This window comes from Gavialis gangeticus, unplaced genomic scaffold (genome assembly GCF_001723915.1).
Source record: "Gavialis gangeticus isolate Ggan-Ray unplaced genomic scaffold, GavGan_comp1, whole genome shotgun sequence".
NCBI lineage: Eukaryota > Metazoa > Chordata > Crocodylia > Gavialidae > Gavialis > Gavialis gangeticus.
In genome coordinates, this window is record NW_017729032.1 from 250,176,899 (window position 1) to 250,188,616 (window position 11,718).

Below are 11,718 nucleotides of genomic sequence, written 5' to 3' on the forward strand. Positions count from 1 at the left end.
ACATCCATGGTGACACCTGCATCCAATGCTTTTGTGACCTGATCATAAAAGACAATCAGGTTGGTCTGACATGACCTGCCCCTAATGAAACCGTGCTGGTTGCCCTTGAGCATCATCCCTGAAGCCAGCCCATCGCAGATGTGCTCCTTGATGATCTTCTCAAAGAGTTTCCCTAGGATTGAGGTAAGACTGATGGGCCTATAGTTGCCCGGGTCCTCCCTCCTCCCTTTTTTAAAGATGGGGACCACGTTGGCTGTTTTCCAATCATCTAGCACCTGGCCTGAGCACCATGAGCACTCGTAAAGTCGTGCCAAAGGCCCTGCAATAACCCCTGCTAGCTCCCTCAACACTCTGGGGTGGACAGCATCTGGACCTGCTGATTTGAACATGTCCAGCCCCTCCAGAAGCTCTCTAACTCGGTCCTCCCCAGGACAGTGTTAGTATTACAGCACTAATCTAGGGAGAAGATCTAAATTCTAATCCTTATCCAAAAAGTTTCATGTTATGCATCGTTATATCTTTTGCTGTTTATATTTAGGAAACTACATATTCAGAGAAGATGTCACTTGCTTAATATACATTACAGAACAGAACCTTTAAAGGAGATCACAGCTGTCAGCAGCTTTCGAAATTCATGCTTTGTGAATAAACGAAACTCGCTTTCTACAGCTCAGTCCTGACTTTTAAAACTCTTTATGCTTTACCCAGAGGATTTATATTTGTTTATAACTCTTTATTTCATTGATGTTAAACATCCTAGCTATTCTCCCTCTAACAACTGCTCTTATTTCTTCGTTAAACTTTGATAACTATGGGCGCTTATACACCTGACGAAAACTGCCATTTCTGTGTGGCTTAATGGCCGCACACTTTACATATACAAGAGTGTTTGGCAATTTAAATGAGTTTGTGTCATCATAAACTAATCCCCATACCAATGTAGTTTAGTTTGTGATGATGCAATTTGGAATGGTGCAGCCATTAATCTGTCATGTGTATGTGGTAATTCACTGAATTGTCCATTGGGTGTCGTTACAATTTTTGTATAGTGAGCCCCCTTGTTCACCAAGTGTCACTACAATTTGCAGGTATTTGCATGTAATGAATGCTTTAGGACACGAAGTGGGGGGGGGGGCGCTAACTGGAGCCAAAACAGAGCATAGCTCTTGCGTGCCCAGCAAAAATCCCCAGACTTTGCCCGGCTCCCATCCACCCTGCACCTCTAAAACATCCCTTTTTTTGCTGGCTGTGACATAATTGTCCCCCCTAATGCCATTAATTCACTTGTAGGTTTTATGTAAAGCTGACAAGTGGAGTTCTGTGACCCAGCATGAGCGTTAAGCACACCAGCTTTATGAATAGCGGGTGAGTTGTGTCAGCATTCATTCCCTCACCAGCTATGTCTGAACTGCTCAGCTGGGTAGCCTGCTGTTGTGCCATGCCCTAACAAGGAGCCTGTAAGCACTCATCAAGGGCCTAACTCTCAGTACATGGCTCATTGGGTAGCCTGGTGCTGTGCCAGGGCTAAAAGACCTAGCAAGACTAAAGGACATCCAGAATAATTATGCCCATAAGATACAAGGTTGCCACTGGTGCAGAGCCCCCTCTGTGCCTTGACCCTGCCTGACACCAGCATGTCTGATGTCCAAACTTTGCCCAGCAAAAACAGAGTGGGAGAGGGGTGAACTTCCCTTGGCCCTGACACCTTAAAACAGACATTTAGAACACAGCTCCTTAGGGTACCCCTTATTAATCCGAGATGTCTGATGTTCAGGGGGAATGGAATGAGTCGCATAGGTCTAGGTGCAATTGGACCTTCATTGAAACAAAGATCCTGGTGCAGTTGCTGGGGGACTCTGAGGTCATGCACCCGTTTGTCTGCAGTCTGTGGGCCAATTGGCACATCTACCTTGACATTTCCAGAATGGGCGAGCAGGGGCACAACGGGATGGATGGTGGTCCAGTGCATGTCAAGGCAAAGATGTTGCGGGCTGCTCTCCTCAGGGATTTTGCCAGAGCAGAGTAGCAAGGCACTCCACTGCATGACATGGCCCATTACAGATACTTCCAGCCACTAAAGGTGGTACTAAATTGCTGTGATCACACAGGGATAGAAGCCTCTGGGGCATCCTCACCTGCCGAGATATGGCCAACCACCACTGTGACTTGCAGGGGCTCCAATGGAAAAGATAGCAGCAGGGTCCCAGTCATGTCACCTGCTGCTTCCTCCAATGAGAATAGATCATGGAGCATGACCTCCACACCTGATATGTGAAGCCTTGAGGAGGACTCTTTAAGTCACCTGTCACCTGAACTGACAGCTGCAATTAGGCTTGGCTGTGAGGTGAAGGGCTCAGGATGGGATGGCATAGGGCAGTGCTTTAAAGACCCCAAGAGTTAGTGGTCAGTGCAGAGCAACACACATCAGGAAGGCACATTGGTGGCCAAGTGGGTGGGCACTTGTTTGCAGCCACTCAGTGCCTGCTACCACCTGTGCCCAGGCACCCCTTCTCAGTCATTTTGGGCTGACCACTTCTTATCCACTCACAAGACTAACTGAATGAGTCTTTGTAGAGCACCAAGCATCCTTAATTCACTCTATTTCTTGAACTTCTTGATTTTCAGTTCTGCTTGCAATGCTACTGCCGAGGACACAGAGGCTGCTGAGGCAGGCTGCTGCTGATGCATGCATGGACAGATTGTGAGCACCCTCAGGGATGGCGATCACTGGCTGCATGAGATGGTGAGACAGATCTGTCTGTGGGCAGATTCATGGCCGTCCAGTGCGACAAAAATCATCCCAAGTCCAGGAGGCATTCTCAGACCCGGGAGGACCAGCAAACAATGTCTGGATTCCTTGCAATGATACTATACCTGCTGGTCATCAGCTCCATTCCTGCCCAGGAGCAGGACAGACTGGTACAGTTTGTGCTCTGCCACTCACTAGTTTGCAGTCAAGCTTGGAAAGTCCACCTTAGAGCCAAAGTCTTTTAGTTAGAAATGATTACTGTTTAGATTAAGTTTTTTTCATGAATCATGCGTTGTTACAGTAGTAAAAAGAAATTCCTCTGTTGTAGTAATTGGGCATGATTATCTTATAAAAGCTATTCTGTGGTTTGTTTAATTATGGTTAATATTTGGTTTGTAAGTAAAGATTTCTATTTGCTTTGTTTGATTCCTCAATTCATGTTCCCTGTGTATAAGAGGGGAAGTGTAGAAAGGTTGGGAAAGGGGGGTTGCCGGTTTATAGGGTGAGGGGCTTGAATGAGCTGCTGATGGGCACACCTGTCTTTCACAGATTCACAGAAGTTTAGGGCTGGAAGGGACCTCTTGAGATCATCGGGTTGAGTCCCCTGCTCTGGACAGGAAGGACTGCTGGGGTCAAATAACCCCAGCAAGATGTGCGACCAGTCTCCTTTTGAAGATCTCCAGTGGCACTTAGCAGTTAGTCAAGCCTTCCTGCCTGTCTGGTTTTGAACTTGCTTTGTTCTCTTCCACTGCCAATCACCAGCTGAACGCTTGATCCTTGAGAAGCTGCATGCACTCAGAGAAAATATTATGTGTACTGTGCAGCACCTACCCAATTACTGCTTCCCACATGAATAAATTCTGGGCCAGCCCACCACCACCCAGGCTTGGTTTGACCACTGTGTCTTTCTCTGATCACAATAATAAAAGCCCAGGCCTTGAAAGCCCCACCTTCCCAAGCTCTCCCTCTTGGGTGGTCAGAGGTAGCACTGAGAAGCTGCATGTGCTCAGAGAAAATGTTATGGGCTCTGTGCAGCAGCCCTGATTATAGCTCACCTCCATACCCTGCGGTACCTATATTGTGGGCAAACCCCTGCCCCCCTCAGTCCAGAGGTGGGCATGTCCTTTTTCATGAGTGCAATGTATCTGAAACAAGCCTTATTTTCTTTGGTTTGTCTCAACTCCATCCCCCCCCAGCCCCCAAGTAACCCACGCCCGTACAACCACTTCCACTTCTGTAGACAACAGACATGGATGAAAATTAATTCTAATTTCACCAAAGCATTTATTTTATTGTCAGTAACCAAAGCAGAACTGAAATAATGCAGGAACACAATGCCCACTCCCCAGTTTCCTACAGAAGCAACAGCATTAACAACTAAAAGCCCATCACCCATCATAGCTCTTCTTTTCCCCCAGTGCCCCGCTCTGTCTCACCCTCCCCTTTGTCCCTAAATTATAGTGGTGCTCTCCTTGACCTGCTAGAGTAGGAGCACCCCTTTGCTCACAGGCACACTGTCATAATTGAGGTTGTTGCTCAATTACAATTACAGGCACATTGTGTAATTGAGGTTGTTGATATGGGGGGGGATGATCGCAGATAGGGGTCTCTATGAGGGTCTGCTCATGGATACGCACAGTGGATGTCTCATTGGTGTTCCCAGCAAGGGGCAGCTCACAAATGGCAGCTGGGGTCACGTATCTAAGAAGCTGCTCTCTAAACGTGTCCCCCATTCGCCAGCACTCCATGATATCCTGATGGCACTGTCTGACCATGTCAAAGAATTCCCTTGTGCTGGCCATGATGTCCCAGTGAGCTGCTGTCTCTTGCTTTTCAACCTTTCTATACACACCTCAGAGTTCACCCTGACATTTGTCCATGGACAGTACTCATGATTCTGAGGCCTCCACCAAAACCTCTATCATGTTTTCTCTTGATCATTGGTGCCTTAGGTGGAGTTCACATATTCACCCATTTCTGGTCTGTGCTGGTGTCCATGTTTCAGGTGTATGTCCCTGCCTTCCAGTGGATGTGGTAGCTGGTAACAGGAATGTGGTAAAAAATGGTGTTCATGGTCAAAGAGCTCATCCCCATTACCTGTAGTGGATGAACTCTTGGCAATCACCAAGCAGTATCTCTGGATGATTATGCAGGAACCCAAATGTCTCCCCAGTCCACTAAGGAGTTCATTGTACATATCTCAGCAGCACAAATTCCTGCTGTTAAACAAATGAATGCTTCTATCCCACCAAGCAACTTTAAAAGAGGCCACAGCATGTTCACCCCCATTTAAGCGAAACACTGTGCAACTGCAAGCAGTGGACATATTTGCTGCTTACAAAATTAACGCCCTCCCTCCCACCTCACCACACTTGGCTTTGGTGCAAAAGTGGGGCTAGATCCACATAAGCCCTAGTTGCTCAAAACAATCCAATTCCCCTTCCTTGTAACTTACAAGTCTTGGGTGTGGATCCTCAGGTGGCTCTGGCACTGACACCAAACAGCAAACAGAACACACATTTGCCCCTTGGTGGTAGGGGGAAACCTTAGACCAGGTTCTACCATTTTTTCATTAGTCTATTGTGAGAGGGGAGGCAAAAGTCCCCCTGACTTGACCCAGACCCCTCCTGACGTGCCCCAATACCCCAGACCCCAATACCCCAGACCCCTCCTGATGTGTCTCCTGATGTCCCAATACTTACTGCAGGGATGACAAAAAGCAGCAGCTGGAGAGAGGTTCTGGGACAGGGAGAACAGGCTCAGCAGTTCTGGAGCTGCCTGAGCCTGCAAATCAGCGGGTGCATGTGGCGTGGCCTCAGAGAGGTGCGGGCTGCTCAAAAAGCAGCTGGGGACTCAGCTGAACACTGGCAGGGAGAAAGAGGGTTGAATGCTGGCAGGGAGATGCCGGCTGAAGACCTGGAGAGTGCAAGCCCTGAGGATGGGGGCAGGAAGCTGAGCACCTGCCAGGAAATGCTGGCAGGCAAGCTGGGGAATTCAAGCCCCGGGAGCAGAGGGATGCCGGGGAGCTCCACCAGAGAAAAGCAGCCCCCCCAGGACACCAGAAAGGGGAGATGAGGCTCCAACAGAAGACCCAAGTACTGCGGCAGGGAACAGCCCAGAGGGACCACTGACACCCCCAGGCAGCACAGCAGTAAGGGAGGCGCAGAGGATCATGGAGCCCTGTGCATGGGGGGACAGCCAACACCAGCTGGTGGGACCCAGACAGCCCAGCCGCAGCTCAGACAGGCCTGAAAGTGGAAGGGACATGAGCCTGAGGGAGGTTTCCCTGAGAGGGCCAACAGAGGCCTGGCACAGGTTGGCTGCCCCTCCCAGACACTCGAGGCAAAGAGGGACAGCAGAGTCCTCAGGAAGACCAAAGGCCCTGGGAGACAAGATCCCATAAGCCTGTTAGTGGACGCTTACCCTTTACGTTCAATTTCTCCTAAGTTACAGTTAACCCTGGATGGCTGTGTGTTTAGTTGCCCAGGCTCCAGTCCGTAGATGAAGGACAGCCTTGGGAAGACCGATGGGCAGAAAGATCCAGCCCTTGGAGGCAGGCAGAGTGGATAAGACCGGATCATCTAAGAGTAAGAGCAGAGTCCACCCTGGCCATGGATGTGGTAAGGGTGGGGTAAAGGGAAGGTTGGAGCCCCATGAAGAAACCCAGGGCTGAGATCCCCTCAGGCCACCTACAGGGAACTGCCTCCCAAAAAGAAAAATAAAATCATCAAAGACGTGGCAGGTGAGTAGGAGCAGCACCCAAACCACATTGGTGGTGCCGAATTTGGATCTCACCCTGACGTCTCTGGGGAGGAAGGTACCAGCCAAGAAGGGGCCAAAACCCTATTACACCTACCAGCGACATCTATATATACTGAACTTCTGTTCTGTTATGGGTATAAAGCAGTTTCCGATCACTTATATGGGCAAAAGTGTAATGTTGGCACCTGGCCACAGAATTCAGAAACAATCTCCAGAAAAACAAGTAGTTCTCTCTTAGTCATGTGGCATAGATAGAATAACAGTTTATGCTGGATGAGGTTTTAATATGGAAATTTTGGTGCAACCTTAAGAAATGCATTTCAATTTTGTAGAAATAAAATTAAGATTAACTTTTGAGTGAAATCCTGGTTGTGGTGAAGTTAATGACAATATCTGCATGGACTTCAGTGAGTTCCACAACTTCCCTCTGTCTCATTCTATATATTGTTGTTTCTTCCAGGATCCCTCCCCTCCCCTTCCCACTTCCCCTCCCGCACTCACACCAATCAAATCAAAGATATATGTTTAGAGTCAGGCCTACTTTTTTTTTCTCCAAAAAAGCAGCAAGTGACACTTTCGTATTTCCTTAGCTTATTTTATGCAAGCATAAATCAATCATCAAATGGCATCCTTTACTTAATGACTGACACTAAAAGGCTTTATAATTGCTGAAATTGCCAACCCTTCATTAGTCCATGGCATAAAATCCTTGTAAACACAGTGTAGATCCAAAAGGAGAGTATAAATATAGCTAGTGTCACATATATTTAATTTTAAATCTGCTGAGCAATTTAATTGACACACAGTTCTGAGGCACTTGCATTAGAACTTGTTGATTGAAACACCTGCTGTGGTATACAGGCCTTCTTAGAATCATTGTTTTTTGACAATGCAGTTCAATCACTTGAATGAATTCTCCAACAAGTCTAACACCTATTTTTTTTCTCCAAGTGATATTGCCTTTCAGGTGAATATTGCTTTAAAAACAGATTGGCAGTAGAGGTGAATGAACTTCAAAAATAAGTTTAGAGAAGAATGAAAAAGTTCTTATAGCTTCCTGAATATATTCAAAACTAGCCGTAAAAGTAAAACTCATCTTTAGGGCAGGATCTTTAGACTTAGTTAGGAAAGAGAACCAGATGTCATCAGAGTGGAGATTGGAAAACTAAGTCAGAGTTCGTCCCAGAGAAGGAATTTGTGGGAGGGAGGGCATTTGCATGGCACATTGAAAAGACCTTATTCAAAAGACAAAAGACAGCTGAAAGAATGGTACAATGACATAAACGTCACAAATGGGAGGATAACTCAAAGGCAGTGCTCAAGCACAGAGCTGGACAACAGTTCCTGGGGTAAAAACTTTTGCCAAAAATAGTATATGTGTGTTGACTGAAACAATCTGCAAGTCTGTATCAACCCCATCAAATTGTTTAGATGGATAAATACTGAAAAATATTTTGAAGCATTTTAATTTTTCATCTTGAAAAACATTTAATTTTGAATTAAAAAAGTACTTCCCCCTAAAAGCTGAATTAAACATTGTATTTCAGGTTAAATGAAAGCTTTGATTTGACCTCAAACAAACTCTTTTTTGGTGTGTTTTTTTTTCCAGAAAAAAATAGGTTAGCTCAAAAAAGGAATAGTTTTGGTTTGGTCAGTGAACCAAAAGAAATCAATTATTTACACATCTCTTCTCAGGAGATAAAAATGAAGAAAGCATCAGGAAAACCTAGGAAAGCTCTGTTATTTATACAGAATAAACCATAGCAGCCTTTTTGTATATACTTAGACTGTGACATATAAGCCTAACTTGGATACTTATTTGAAGTAAGAGTCACTGCTTGAGAGAGACGGAAAATTGGCTTCTTATAAACATAATATCCAGCACATAGGTTGTTCAATATTCCTGTATCAAGTTCAATGTTGAATAATTAATTACACTCCAGAGTTCACATTTTGCCACATCTATTTTGCTGAATCCCCTTAACTTTATAAAAATATAAAAAAAAATGTTAAAATATACAAAATGAAGTAAATACTTTTGAGTAAGTTAAAAATAAATTACAACCTCCATTTATTTCCTTCATGAATGAATTATGAACAATGCCTAGCAGGGAGAGAGCTTGTGTATACCTCCTTCACCAGCATGTTCAAATACACTGATTATGTTGTGATCAGCAAGCTGATCAATTATGTTGAAAATGCCAGACACCCAAAGTCCATTTCCCAACCTCTTTATGCTTTCCTATAATGATGCAGTATCTTAATTAAATATAACCCAATTAAAATGGCAAGGCATGTATAAGTGTAAATGGATGCTCACACACAATGCACACAATGTACCTTTTTTACATGTACAATTAAATTGCAAATGTGGTGCAAGCAGTATTGCTGAGGGTACTCTCACCATTGGCCCTGGTTAGATTACATCTGAATCTTTTTTTCCATAGGCATAATCCATCCTCCCTGACTACTACAGCCAGTCAAAGGACTACAGTGGGTGATCCTTAATCCAATGTTCTATTTGCTCTCAGAGGCATAATGTAATCTGTAACAATGTATATATAATTATGGCCATGACTTTAGAACAGAATCACCAAGATTGGACTGGACTGAAATAATCTTCCTAAAATAAGAGTATACTTTCAGTGTGCATGGCAGAGTATAGTAAAAATAACTGGCATAGTTTACATCATCTGAGAAAGAACCCATTTTCATAAAAATTGGCTTTCAGTTACTTGGAGCAGGGAATACATTTTGCTTTTACGTTGGGAAATCACTAGGACTTCCTGGGAATCATTCCATAGGATGAGCACCTCTGGATCCATAACTATTTCAGTTTCACAAGTAAAATGAAATCACGACAAGTCTTCTTGTATACTGTGAATGCAAAGTGAAAAGGACTACTCCTAAATGTCTTTTGTAAAAAATAATTTATTTTCAGTAAGCAAAGCAGTGTATAGTAAAAAAATGACTAGCATGCCTAGTAAAACCACCGAAAAACCTGTTTTCATAAAAGTAGACTGTCAGTCCTTTGGTTTTAAGTTGGGATACCATTGGCATGTGTTGCTAATGCCTGGACTGGCTTGCTGCTCAACCTCCAAGGCCCTGATACTTTTTTCTCCAGAGGTTGCCTCTCACCTGAGTACTAGAAGAAACAGGATCAGGCCCCTAGGAGCTCAGGCAGTGCCCAGCCAGTTGGCAGCCCAGGTTGGGATGGCATAAGTGGGTGGGCTCCAGTGAAAAAAGAATCAGGCCCCTCCAGAACTCATTCCCATACCCCACCCCCACCACCAGCTGGGCTGCCTGCCAGCTAGGTGCCACCTGAGCTCTAAGGCACCTGATCCTTTTTTATCTGGAGTTTGCTGCCCCCCTCCACTCCCATGGAGCATTTGGCCAGCTGGCAGCCCAGGAGTCACCGGGGGAGAGAGGAGGCAAGCTCTAGAGGGGCCCAATCCTTTTTTCTCTGGGGCCTGCCACCCCATGCTGCCCCCACCCAGGCTACCAGCCAGCTGGGCACTGTCTGAGCTCATGAGAAGAAAATATTGAGGCCCTCAGAGCTCAAGTGGCACCCAGCTGGTGGCAGTACAGGAAGGGTGAGTTCCAGAGAAAAAAAGAATCTGGCCTCTCAGAGGTTGCAGGGCAAGGCTGCAGTGTGGGGAGCTCTAGAGAGGCCTGATCCTTTTTTCTCTGGAGCTCAGCCCTCCTGTATTGCTGCCAGTGGGAGCAACAAGCCAATCTGGGTGACAGCAGGAGGCACCATGGCTTTGGCACTCTCTCTGCCCAATGTCCATGGCGGGGGGGGGTCAAAGCACTGTGATCAGCCCTGCTGTACCCAGGCATCCCCACTCTCCCACTGCATCCTGGGATGCTGGTGGACTTCAATTTGGGCAGAACAGCTGTTGGAAACAGCCACACTGCAATGGAACAGAAGCAAAATTGGGTGGATTAGAAATAATCTTGCCCTGGAGTGGGGTAACTTTAAACCAAATAATTCTTTAAGCCACTTAAAAGGTGTTAACATACAGCCAATCCAGGGGTTAAGAGCTCCAGAAGCTGCCTAAAATGACTGTGTAACAAGGCCGTTCTAGAGCCTCTAATAGGTACTCTTGTTTTCACCTCTGTTTAAACAAATGCATTTGAGGTATTTCTCAGCACTAATCAATCTATGTGTATAGTGGCTAAGTATGATGACGAGTGGAAGCCAATGAGCACATTAAAGTTATACATCTACATCTAAGAAAGCCATTGAATGTTCATGAATCTGTTAGAGACAGATTGGCAGAATAAAGGAAAATCTTTGGTTGAAAATAAAATGCATAGTAATAGGTATTAATGATGTAGAAAACATGGAGAGAGAAAAACTTTTATAAGTAGGAAAAAATGAGTTCTGGCAGCCAAAACAGATGAATTAATTCACAGAAGTCTCTGTGAATTAATGTAAACTCTAGTAAGATTGACTCCTTAAAGAAGCACAGCTGCATACAGCTGGTTCAATCAAAAAAGTAAATAAGTGTTTACACAGTGTGTTCCAGTCCTAGAATTAAGCAACAAGAGTGCAAAGACTACCACAGCTATTCAGATTTTCATAGTTGGTAGGGTCGGAAGGGACCTGAGCAGATCATCAAGTCCGACCCCCTGCCATGGCAGGAAAGAGTACTGGGGTCAAACAACCACAGCAAGGTGTTTGTCTAGCCTTGTCTTAAAGACCCCCAGGGTAGGAGCCAGCACCACTTCACTTGGAAGTTGGTTCCAGATCCTAACTGAAGTAGCGCCTCCTGATGTCTAGTCTGAATCTACCCTCTGCCAGCTTGTGACCGTTATTTCTAGTCACTTCTGGTAGTGCTTGGGGGAACCAGTGCCTGCTGGTCCCCTCTGACTAGTTTGCAACTAGATCCCCCCTCAGCCTTCTCTTGTGGAGGCTGGACAGGTTCAGGTCCCGTAGCCTCTCCTCATAGGGCCTGCCCTGCTGCCCCCTGATCATGTGAGTGGTCCTCCTCTGGATCCTCTCCATGTTGTCCACATCCCTCCTGAAGTGCGGCGCCCAGAACTGGATGCAGTACTCCAACTGCGGCCTGACCAGTGCCGCATAGAGGGGGAGGATCACCTCCTTGGACCTGCTCGAGATGCATCTGTGGATGCATGACAAGGTACGGTTGGCCTTCCTGACTGCATCCCCACACTGCCGGCCCATGTTCATCTTGGCATCA

At 45.8% G+C, this 11,718-nt stretch overlaps 1 protein-coding gene and 1 long non-coding RNA gene across 2 annotated transcripts in view; both read right to left on the minus strand.

Annotated features, from left to right (window-relative positions):
- The window catches only part of EPHA6 (EPH receptor A6), a 1,262,645-nt gene that overhangs the window by 578,700 nt on the left and 672,227 nt on the right, over positions 1–11,718 (minus strand). The gene's annotated exons all lie outside the window — the stretch shown is intronic.
- LOC109303522 overlaps positions 2,847–11,718 on the minus strand; it is a 19,521-nt gene continuing 10,649 nt past the window's right edge. The window contains exon 3 of the long non-coding RNA XR_002099148.1: positions 2,847–2,916. This is a non-coding gene — a long non-coding RNA (uncharacterized LOC109303522). The remainder of the gene's footprint in view (positions 2,917–11,718) is intronic.